Here is a 12,997-nt window from a genome sequence, read left to right as displayed (position 1 = left end):
CAAAGTACACAACTCAAACAAACACATACAATTAAGCACAAATAAAAGACTAGACTCTCGGACTCTAATGTGTGAAAAGGCTTAGAGTTTAATCTCTTTTAGCCTAAGTCACCCCTAACCGTGAACACAAAATTAAACAAACACAACACTTAAGAATCCAGCGGACTCTAATGACCCCTACGAGAAACACAAATCAAATCACACATTCATCTATCTACCTATGCTAAATTTAAAGCAAGTAAAGTTGCCAAGAGTTTGAAAGAGCACCAAGGACTCTTCCAAATACTTGGACTTTATAAAAGGCCTTTTTACAAACAAAAATGAAACTAAAAGAAAGCTAGCCTATCAACCTATTACACATCAAATGGAACAAAAGAAATACAAAACATGCCCCCTGCGACGGTCCTGTCCACTTCATTCAGCTTTGTTGTTCCACTTTGTGCTTCTGGAATCTTCTCTCTTGAATCTGATTCACCACTCCTGCAAAACAGTTTGCTTCTTGACAGCTTCTGGAATCAAAACTTTGGAATCTCCTGGCCAGTATAATCCTACAATCACAATTCACAATTGTAATCAATGTACCTTATCTACACACAGATATCAAGAGGATTAACTTCACACAATATAAAAGATTCTTCCCTTTCTCCTAGTCTCGTGCACTTGATGCAGCTATATAAATTTCTTTTTGCTCTCAAATGACAAACTGCAATCAAATATTCCCACTCAATTCAGCAAAGCAACCATCAATGCTATCACCAGCTAAGACAGAAACACTTAAGCAATCTAGAGGTAATAAAGTTAAGCAACTCCCCTAATTAAATGGTTGGTCTAGCTTGCTCTAAACTCTACTGAGATTCTGCTGCTGCTTAAAATTCTTGACTCCAAATATTTATCAACTCTGCACACAACAACACACATATTCTACACTTTCTCCCTACACTGATTCAGTTCAATTCTGCACACAGAAATTATACCAATTCCAGCAAAATACACATAAACATGGATATTAAACCAGCTGCAAATGGGTGTAATTCAAGGCAGAAACCAAACTGATTAAACAATAATTCCAAATTAATCAAACCTGATCAAACCAATGGACAAAGAGTGATATGATGTAGTGCAGAAAATTCAGCTATCATTAAACAATGAATTTAAACAGAATGGAAATCTGCACAAATAAATCTCAGCCGCTTAAGCTCTCAAATCATTTCATTGAAATTCTGATATGCACACATAGGTCAATGTACTCAATTTTCATCAGATTCAGATATATGAAGTTCAAACCTTAGTCCAATTGATTAGACAACCAACACAAGCTAATCAAATCAATGGAGAAAGATTAACATGATGCAATACAGAAATTGGCAGTTAAAACAATGTTGATGCACTTCCAGAAATGCTCATAAAACAATCAGCACATTATTTGAAAATCCTATGCATCTACCAAGTTCCCATAGGTCTTATCAAATCAGAATCAACATTCAACATGCCCAATTAAACCATGAAATCACAATTCATTTTCAAAACAATGAGTATATCAATGAATTCAGCAAGCAATGTTTTAACTAAAATGAATGCAATGACAGTTTAAAGATTCACAAGCACAAATAACAGTTCCAGGAAATCAATAATCAATTAAAACAACAGTGATTGCAGTTCCAGTTGCAACAAATCACAGTTGCTCTAGTTTACTCACTCAACTCCTTTTCCATGCACAATGAACAATTACAACAGTTAGATTAACAATGAATTCTCTATTTCAAAGTGCCAAGGAATTAGGCCAAATTAGCCTCACGAAACTCACTACACTCAGGCTTCACTTTGAAAACTTAAAGCACTCAAAATGGAAAGGTTTGGAAGGGAGATTCTCCCTTGGCAGTACACAGCTGGAGAATCTTTCAGGCCACCAACACCTAAGATGCTACCAAGCACACAAACCTCTTTCATACTCCATAAACCAAAGTGTAAGAACTTCTCAATTTTAGACAAGGCTATGCTAAGGCAAAGTAATGGACAGAACAGGACAACCACCAAGAATGTAAGCACCAGATAATGAAACTGACAACACAACACAGAAACTGACTCAAGATCAGATTATGAAAACAAACAAAAGCTCAATTAAAGAACAACAGAATAGAATGCACATGTATTGAGACAAAACCAGGAAAGTCAATCAAGACAATCAAGAAACAAGGTAATGAATAATGTGAGCACTCAAACAGGATCCTAAGATCAGTTCTAGAGTAGATGTTAAAAGCAATAAAAAAAAAACCAAACAAGTTGCATTTGCACCAAATTCAAATTCAGTTCAGAATTGGTTGAAACTGTTCCATAAAATGCCTAAGAGAAAAGGCTTTTCTAATGCATCAGCTTTCATAAAAGTCAATTGCATTGGTCTGTCAGCTTTTTAGAACTATATAAATGTTTCTTTTGAATTGTTTTACATTTAGACAGAATGACCAAGCTTTTTGCTGCAATGACAACTCAATTTCAAATGCACCAGTTCCACAAATTTCAGAAAAGGCAAACAACCAGCAACTTGTGAATGAAAAATGCCAAAAATTTGGTGGTTTAAAGAGTGAAAATGCTTAGGGTAGCTATAACTCGTGGTTTCTTTGCATCATCAGTTTCAAATATCTAAAAGAAACTTGTTTGTAAAGCAAATGGATGCAGAAACACACTATCTCAAAATTTGACTTAGTCAGCCCCCAAATTGCTCAATGTAAGCAACTTAACCACTCAAATTTTGACTCAAAGATTCAAATAGCTTTTTATCAACTAGCTAAAGTCAAAGATATCAATTAAAATTCAAACAAGACACTAAGAAGTTAATGCAAGATGTCCAGCAAGGATCTAATGCTAAACCAGATTAAGAAACGCAAAGAACATAGACACAAGCAAAGTTATGCAGATCGGCCAACTGCAAATGAGACTCTATTGGAGTTTTCTCAGTGCAACCAAGCTTTGCCAAAGCAATTCATTGCTTATATGGTATGCACATGGTACTGGCTCAATCAATTAGATGCATCTCAATCAAACAAAATCAAATACAGCTTTGAACACAGAATTTATGACAAATAAGCAACTGAACATGACTTTGACAAAAACAGAATATGATTCATCAATGAAAATGACTCAAATGAACAAATGGACCGATTTAAAATGATGAAACACTGACTCAAACACAGAAAAATGCACAGATGCACCTAATCAGAATATAAAACTCAAAACAAAAACAATGAAAGAAACAGAAATGCGAAAATAAATGAAGTTAAACGCACAGCGTTAAACCAGAACACTCAAGACAATGAAGGAAAATGATGAACACCTCAGAAATGAAAAGAAACAACACAAAATACTCAAAATCAAAATCAATCCGAGACAAAATAAGATGAATGAATAGAGACGCGAAACAACGCAAGAACAACAGAAAACTCGAAACAGAGACGCGAAACACTTAACTCAGAATCAAAACAAAGCGAAAAGACACAAGGAAATCGATATTTATCTTCGAAGCGTGTTCGACCTTGCTCTGAATACCACTTGATGGACGAACGCCCGAGGAGACGACAAATGTGCGTGTTGCGAGCTCCTTCGAAGCTTCTTCCAGATGTGAACGCAGCGGAAAAAGACAAAAACTCGAAGAAAAACAAGAAATAGAGGGTTAAATTCGATAGAAACCCTAGAAATGGAAGGAAACCCAATATTAACCGATTAATCGGTTCAAAATGAAGATTGAACAGTGGAAAATGGATTGATTCGGGAAACAAGGTGTTTAATCGGTGGAAATCGAAAGAATGGTGAAGATGAGGTGCAAATATGGAAGGAGATGTATATTCATGAAGAGAAATGAAAACTTACGAATGACGAGATGTAGATCTGTGATGGTGATGCACTCAAGAAGAAAACCCTAACTGATGAGGTTTATTCGAAGTGGAAAATGAGAGAAATGTGGTAATGTTCTTACGGGAGAGGAATGAAGGTGAAGCGTGAAAGATGTCACGAGTGAAGAAATGAGAGGCGTGACGCGTGCAAGGGAGGTGGCAGCGAAGGAGAGATAGCGTGGAGAATGAGAGAGAAAACACCGTGGAATTTTGGAGAAATGGAAAAATGAGAGTGTGCTTGGAAGGTGGCTAGAGGGAGTCTTTGGACTCTCTAGCCTATGACTTTCAAGAGAGAATTATTCTGATTTTAGAAATATAATTCTCATTCAGCTCAAAAGTCCCAATACAAGAGAGGAGTTGGGTATTTATAGTAACCCATGCTCCTTAAGAGCTAAGCTAGAAAAGATAAAAATACAAAAGGAAGACTAAGTCAAGTAGGATTCCATCAACATACTTTAGCCTTTAGAAAGCATCTTCTATTTATACTATCTGATGAACATACATGTGATTTGTCTTACCAAACGATGCATTTATTAATGAAATGACAAATTATAAAATGTCTTGAACACATTACATTGTTTAACGCTTATCAACATTCAAAACGTTTAATGCATGTACGAAAAAGTATTTTGGTGCATGTATATTTTGCTTGATATCCGTGCAGATCAATAAAACAGAAATATATGATCATAATCCCGACACCCAAAAAAAATACATTGTGAGAGAAGAAAACCATTTTGGGAATGTTACCTTGAAGCCATATGCCTTGTCACATCGTACAAGCTGAAGTTTCACTCAAGTCTATGAGAAAAAGCTCTGAACCTTACAAAGTAGACTAAAGTCAGACTTCACATCCAAACGCTACAAACTTTTCAGAAGTCAACTTCTCGGTCCAACGATCATCTTTCAAGAGAAGCTATATATAGAAGAAAGCTTGAAGAGAAGTGATAGAAAATCATCAAGAAATCACATTGGACCTCTTACTAGAGTCATGGCAAGGAAGATTCAAGAAGAAGAAGGATCACCTAACATTTTACTTCTATGGAAGGTTACTTATAAAAATCCTTCTTCTCTTAACTAAAGCACTTATACTTTGTTTTGTAGGAACTAATAAATCTTAGAGACCATGATTGAGCCATCCATGAAGTTAAATCAATAAAGGCAAGCAAAGGAGCCAAAAAGGGAGGTGCTTGCGGAATGGGAAATGCACCAGCATTTTTCACCCGAGAGAAGACCAATCCACGTGACTTGGCTGATTTGGAATGAAGCATGCACCTTACTGGCTGAGCTGGAATGAGACATGGACCTTGCTGGATCAAAATGAATGTGCCTCCTATGCTAAATAATTTGAATTTAGGAGGGAATTAAATCAAAAATTAGGCTCCTCTTCACCTATAAATAAGAGGGCCTTTTCTTTGTATTTTCTCACTTTTGAGCTTAATGATATGTTGCAGAATTTGCTTTCCAGCTTTTGTGCTCTTAAGTCACCTTTGATTTACTACTTCTTCTCCTTTCCTCAAGCTTCCTTCCTCTGTAGGAAGGCCCTCTGAGCTGTGAGGCTTCACTCATACACCTTTCCTCCATTAACACACCTCAAATACTGCACCATTTCATCAATCCGCTGCACCATCATTCACTACTGGTTTCTTCTGGTCTGGAGCCTCTGTTTGCACGTTTTCAGCTGGGATTAGTTTCCATCAAGTGGTATCATGATCTTAGGTCATCCATGCACCAAGAGCTAAGCTATTTCATCCATTTTTATTCCAATTCTATTTCTGTTTTTGCATTCTGTCCAGTTTTTGTTCCAGCACTGTTTCCATTTTGTTTTGGTTCTGTTCTTCTTAATTTAGTGTGTTTAATCATTGTTCAGTGTGCTTCCATTTTGTTATCATGTTTATCCTTTATTTTAAACGGTGAATTTTCTTTGTTTGAGTCATTTCCAACTTTAATTTTCAATTTCAGTGTTGTCTTGGTCATGTGAAAGTGAATATTGCAGTTTTAATTTCTGTCACTGCTTTGGTATTCTTTTTTGGTGGTTTAATTCGTTTTGCTTGAGTTCAAGTGTTAGAAAAGCTTTAAATCAACCAAATAAGGCAATGAGAACATGTTCTAGCCTTGGTGAGAGAAGCAAAAGCACTAGAAACTAATTCTGATTTCAAATCTGCTCAAGAAATTCAAATATGGTTTCATTTCAGTTTTGAATTATGATGCAGAATTCTGTTTCTGATTTTAAATCTTTAAACCTGTTTTCAGTTAATTTCCTTTGATTCTGAAGCATTGTACAACTTTGTTTGATGTTGTTGGACATGGCTAAAAGTGTAGCAAACCATTACAAGCAATGAAATGCAATTTGCATAGCTTGGTTGTGCATAAACACTAGCATGTCAGCTTTATTCTAGCTTTTCACCGTGCTATCATTCTTTGCTTAGTCCAGTCTGAGTTTATTCATACTAAGCACTTTAATTCTAGCTTAGTTCAATGTAATAACATTCTCTGGAGTCATTGTGTGTGTTGTCCAGCCTTATCTCCACAAGTTTCTTAAATCTGGTGCAGTTTTTGTGGGAATTTGCTGCATAAATAGGCTATAGCAAGGGTGAATTGTTGAATCTTGCTATTTCTGTGCATTTACAACATTTGAGCAAGTTTAAATTGTCATTCCAAAGTTGTTTGTACTGTTCATTTGGTCATTTTCTAGCCTATATGCAGATTTGCCTTTTTAAACCTTAAAATGGCCTTTAAAATGGAAGTGCACCAGTGAATTCACATTGCAATATGTTTTCCAGCTGTTTCAATGTTTAAACATCTTTAAAATGATGATACAAATTTGTTTGATGCATCAATTGAACTGCTGAATCACTTCCAATCAATTTTGGGTTTAAAACCACCATTTCAGTCCACTTTTTCTGATGCAGAAATCATTTTCCAGCAACTGTTTTGGTCATTTTTGTTCAAAATCATTTCTGGATTGTAGTAAGAGCTGGTTCATTATTTTAAATTGAAAATAAATGATCAAAATAAGTCAGAACAAGTGTTAAAAAGCCTGTTGAATCGTGCAATCCAGTTTCAGGCAGTTAAAAACCCCAAAACACAAAATCTGGTTTTCATTGGGGTATTTTAACAAACACTTTGGTAAAATATCAAACAGTTTGGTCTGGATGAGTTTGTGATCTGCTATTTCTGTTTTTGTTGCTTTCTTAATTTGTTCTAGTGCCATTATTAGGTTCCTTTTGAGTGCTTTCTGTTATTCCATCCCTGTCCCCATTTGATTTCCCCATTCTTGGCTTCCAAATTGTCAAACATTCAAAAATCTGGTTTGAAATTCTGGTGCAGTTTGCTAATTCTGTTTGGTGTGTTTTGAGTGGAATCTTGAGGTGCTGTGGTAACTATTGTGAGGCATCCAGAAGCAGAAACCTTCACCTACTGAGGTAGCATATTAGGAAGTGAAAAGGGGGCTGAAGTGGGAACAAAAAGGGAGCTTTTGAGCAGCTGTAACTCTGCTGTTCCAGCAGCTAAAAATACACCAGAAAAGCTTGAAGTGCAACCTGTTTTGGAGTAGCAATCTACAGCAGCAAGAGAGTGAAGCTTACATTAGTTTTAGGCCTTCTTTTAAGTTTGTTTACACCACATATCACGGAACCTTTGCTGTTTAAAGTTGATTTTCATTTCTTGGCTAAGTGACTTGGGAAAATGCTCTTGAAGCAATTCCAAGATCACATTTAAACATTGTAATAGTGAAATTTCGTTTTCTTCGTGTGGAAGTGTGTCAAGCGGCTCCAAGTGTCACTTGCACTTTCACTTAGGCCCGTCTAACATTTACATTTTGCATCTTTATTGTTTTCTTTAAATTGCTTGATTGATTTTTTATTTTAAGTCTCCGTGGTGTATAGGATTGTATAACATATAACTAAACCTTCTTTTGGTTTATAGGAGCATTTCATTATCATTTGAAAATATTTTGAAGAATTTCTACTTAGAAACTAAGGTAAAAGATAACTCTAAGGAAACTCTGGCTAAGGAAGAACTTGGTTTCTAAGCTTGTCCAATTGTGACTCACCTCTTCTTCTTGGGAGCTACTTGGAAACAATTTTTTACCTCTAGAATCTTTTTAGAAATTTTTCACCAAAAGCAAGGAAAGTTTGTGAAAATCTTTTCACTCATTACTTGTGCAAGTCTTTGAAAACCTTGTGAAAATAATTTCTACCTACTTGTCAAGAATGAGTCAATCTAGTGTCCAAGGAAGTGTAAAACCTAAAAGTGAGAGCTTACAACTAAAAGAGGAATTTGAGCAAAAGTTCCAACAAAGGGACAAAGAGATTAGTGAGCTCAAGGATATGATTGGTCAACTTTTGATCAATCAAGACAAAGGTAAAAAGAAAGAAGGGTCTACACATAGAAAAAGTGAATACCTTGGAGATACATCCTCTCCACCTAGTGAACCTGAGCATTATAGTAGTCATCACAATGATGACCACTATCAAATACCTCCTAGGAGAAATAATAGAGTGAGAGAGCATCACCCAAGGGAACCCAAAATTGATCCTCCTTCTTTCCATGGAAAAGATGATGTGGAAGAATATTTGGAATGGGAGATGAAAGTTGAGCAATTGTTTGAGTGTCACCAAATAGATGATGAGAGGAGAGTAACTATGGCCTCTTTAAGCTTTCAAGGCTATGCCTTATATTGGTGGACAACCTTGGTCAAAGATCTGAGATTGAGAAACCTACCTTCCATTAGGTATTGGAATGAGTTAAGGTTTGCCTTAAGAAGAAGGCATGTGCCAGCTTACTATGATAGGGAGTTAATGGACAAGCTCCATAAACTCCAACAAAGAAACATGAGTGTTGAAGAATATAGGAAAAAAATGGAGTTACTCATGTTGAGAACTGGGATAAGAGAGGAACCAAGGATAACAATTGCTAGGTTCCAAAGTGGACTTAATTATGACATAAGAGATAAGGTAGAACTCTTACCTTACAATGATCTCAATGAATTAGTCCAACTTTGTGTGAGGGTGGAGCAACAACTCAAGAGGAAAAGCTCCACTAGAAAGGACTTCCCTACTAGTTCTAAGAGAGAATACAAGAGGGAGGGTAGTCTATCTAAATCAAGGTATGATGGGCCTAGGGAAAGAGAGAGAGAAAAAGAATGGGTTAAAGAACCTTCAAGAGACCATAAAAGAAAGGAGACTAAGTGCTTTAGATGTGGGGAAAAAGGACACTATGCATCTGAGTGTCAAAATAGAAGGTCAACTTACATTCTTGAGCATGAGAGTGACAGTGAGGGTTCTTCATATAGTGAGTCTGAAACATCCATTTCTGAAGAAGAAGAAGCTTTACCTTGTGATGGTGACTTACTCATGGTAAGGAGACTCCTTGAAAATAAACATGTTGAGCTAGAACAGTCACAAAGAGAGAATCTATTCCACACAAGGTGTAAAATTTTTGAAAAGACATGTTCAATGATTGTGGATAGTGGCTCTTGTTGCAACTGTTGTAGTTCAAGAATGGTATAGAAGCTAGGCTTAACTACTCCTCCTCATCCTAAACCTTATAAACTTCAATGGATCAAAGAGGATGAAGGAATAATAGTTAAAGAACAAGCGAGTGTACCCATTTCCATTGGAAAATATGAAGACCAAATTGTTTGTGATATAGTACCAATGGAAGCTAGGCACATATTACTTGGAAGGCCTTGGCAATTTGATAAACAAACTTTACATGATGGAGTCACCAACAAAATCACTATTCAACACAAGGGCAGGAAAATTGTTTTGTGTCCTCTTACACCTTCACAACTAAGAGAGGACCAAATATTTCTTAAGAAGAAGTTGGATGGAGAAAAGAAAAAGGAAAACAGGAAAGAGAAAAAGGAGAAGAATATGAGTTTGGTAAACAATGCCTCAACCAAAGAAGTTGTCCAACCTCAAACTTTAAAAGTTTCTAAAAATCTTTTGCTTGGACAACCTCATTTTCTTCTCTAATGCAAAGAGGCCCTTGTTTCAGTAAATTATGAACTTGGTTCTCTACCAAAGGGGTTGAAAAAACTTTTAAAAGAATTTGATGATGTATTTCCTAAAGAGGTACCAAGTGGATTACCACCTGTTGAAAGGCTTTTAGGTCGCACTAAAAGTCAACAAACCCTAGTCTCCACTAATGTAGTATAGGACAACCAGGGAATCAATCCGTAGACTCAGTGAAAATCAAGCTTAGAAAATGTAAAGTTAGATCTTGTATTATTTATTAACTACCTAAACTAGGTGGGGACATTAAATGAAATTAAAAGAAAGGAAACTAAAAAGAAAAGAGAAAAGAAATCTGTTTTAAAAAGAAAAGAAGAAAATAAAATGTAAGAAAACAAAACCTATGCTAAACTATAGAATCTATATATACAACTCTAAACAGTAACGAAACTAACCTATAAATGCTATGAAACAATGACAAAAGAAGACTAGAAATAAACTGGCTATGAAATCAAATTATGTATGAAATCAATTCCGTGAAAATAAAAGATATGTACGCATAACAAAACCAAATGAAAGAAGAAAATCTCATTATCTAAGCTAATTTATCTAATCTATATTCATAGGAAAACGAAAAATCAAAGAAACACTAGTTAGAATAGAAATTAGAATCAAATCCATGTGGATCAGTGCAAAGAATGTTTGATCACTTTTCAAGAAGACATCTTGGGAAGTTAGCCCATCACAGAGTCTTAAAGTTCATTTGATGAACTCAAAATATGTAATCTTCCAATCAATTCACCAAACCACAGTAAATCCAACTCTAACTTTTGTTTCTAACCAAGATCAGATTCAGAAATATTATCAACTAAAACTGAAATTAACAACTAAATGGAAAGCCTAAGAAAATATAATAGAATCAAGGTCTATTACTATCAAGACAATTAAAATCTCAAAACATAATTGAATTCATAGGTGAAATGAACATTGGAGTGAATAAAAGAGTGTTACGAGTCTTAGGAAGACATCCTGTTAAGGTGAATCCCACCATGGGGTATTCTAGCTCATATTTCAAAACCTAATTTTGACTATTTCCACTCATTTATTCCACCAATATACAAAACACCTCTGAACTAAATCAACCAGAAATCATGAAGCAGAATCAAAGAATGCTATTTCTACAAAAGTAAAATCATGTGCAATCAAAAGATTAACAAAAGTATAGAACATAATAGAAACACAAATTCAAATGAATCATGCTTTGGACTCATCTCCGACTCGAGAAGACATCTCGAAATGAATGCTCAGTACGGAGTCATTTGATTCCAAAAAGGAATTGCAAATATGCAGAGAATCAGAGTCCAATTCAATTTCTCAAACATAACAAACACAGAAATCAAAAACAGTGAAAAAAAATCAAAACGCAAACAAGAATTGAGAAAGAAGCATGAAATTGCACTTTTACACACTACCGGATTCAACAATGCACTCACGGTCTGTCACTCACGCAAGCTTATCGGCGAAATCCAGCAACCAAGAACTCTACTCCTACGAAAGCGTAAAAGCCCTAAACTAAAGATGGAATGTAAAATTGCAGAGTATGGAAGTGTGTAAAAGTATATGAAGTGTTCTCTATATATATCCTCTTTACATGGTGAAAAACCCCTTTTATATAGGGTTGGAGAACGAAAAGAGAAAGGGAAAAAGAAAATAGGAGAGGGGAACCTTGCTGTGACGCTTCGAGCTCTCCACGTGGCAGCTCCGATCATCTTCTCCAGGCAGGTCCGTTAGAGTCGCAAACTTCTTCTTCTGCCCTAGCTCAAAGGTTCTACTCTCTTCTAAATGAATGTGCTTGAGAGAATGTTATTTTCTCAAATGAGCTGCTCTGCAATGACCCCCAAAAGCTGCCTCCATTGAAACTCACCGTTTCACTTAAGCCCATACCAGCATTGGCAGCGCAATTATCCAATCAGCAGCAGTCTTCCAATTGCAGCACCATTGTAGCAGGCCAATGCTGCCTTCAATTTCACTTGCAGCAGCTTGATGTTAAAACAATGGCCCAAAACAGCGGCCCAAATTCAATCCAGTAGCTCATTCCTTTTCATATTTGCATCAAAGGAAAAAAATTAATACCAAATTAAAGAAAAGAAAAAAAAAATCTAACAATTAAAAAGAAAGATTTTTATTAAAGATTTTCTAAAAAATTATTACTTTCCTACTAATTAAAAAAAACTAAAAATTACATCTAAAAACCTATTTTTAACTAGAATTTTATAAAACTAAAGAATTAAGAGAAAAACATAAAACTAGCCTAATTCTAAGAAATTAAAAACTAAAGAAATCTAAGAAATGATTTTTAACAAAGAAAAATATGTAAATCTAGAGTATTATCACCACCTTTGAGGGGAATAGAACATCAAATAGATCTGGTGCCTAAGGCAAGCCTTCCTAATAGGCCAGCCTATAGGACCAACCCCATGGAAACAAAAGAGATAGAGAAACAAGTTAATGAATTATTGAACAAAGGGTGGATCCAAAAGAGCTTAAGTCCTTGTGTTGTGCTTGTGCTGTTGGTTCCTAAGAAGGATGGATCTTGGAGAATGTGTACAGATTGTAGGGCCATCAACAATATAACTGTTAAATATAGGCACCTCATTCCTAGATTAGATGACATGTTGGATGAATTACATGGAGCAAACATTTTCACTAGAATTGATCTCAAAAGCGGATATCATCAAATAAGAATTCAAGAGGGAGATGAATGGAAAACCGCTTTCAAGACCAAGTTTGGTTTGTATGAATGGTTAGTCATGCCCTTTGGTTTGACCAATGCTCCAAGTACATTCATGAGGTTGATGAATCATGTCCTTAGGGAATGCATAGGGAGGTTTGTAGTGGTCTACTTTGATGATATCTTAATCTATAGTCAAGGTCTTCAAGAACACCTTAGTCATGTTAAACAAGTCTTGTTTCTTCTTAGAGAACATCATCTCTTTGCCAACTTTGATAAATGTACTTTTTGTCAAGAAAGTGTAATTTTCCTTGGATTCAAAGTTGGAAAAGAAGGTGTACATGTTGATCCTGAGAAGATCAAGGCTACACAAGAATGGCCAACCCCTAAAACAGTAGGAGAGGTGAGAAGTTTCCATGGAT

The 12,997-nt window shown here is 35.7% G+C and overlaps 1 pseudogene; it reads left to right on the top strand.

The window, feature by feature from the left end:
• Positions 1-8,098: 8,098 nt before the first annotated feature.
• On the top strand, positions 8,099-9,865 carry LOC148192785 (uncharacterized; annotated as a pseudogene).
• Positions 9,866-12,997: the final 3,132 nt, after the last annotated feature.

This window comes from Vigna umbellata, chromosome 9 (assembly GCF_029865625.1).
Source record: "Vigna umbellata cultivar VRB3 chromosome 9, Vumbellata_1.0, whole genome shotgun sequence".
Taxonomy (NCBI): Eukaryota; Viridiplantae; Streptophyta; class Magnoliopsida; order Fabales; family Fabaceae; genus Vigna; species Vigna umbellata.
This window is presented reverse-complemented; position numbering and strand designations above follow the sequence as displayed.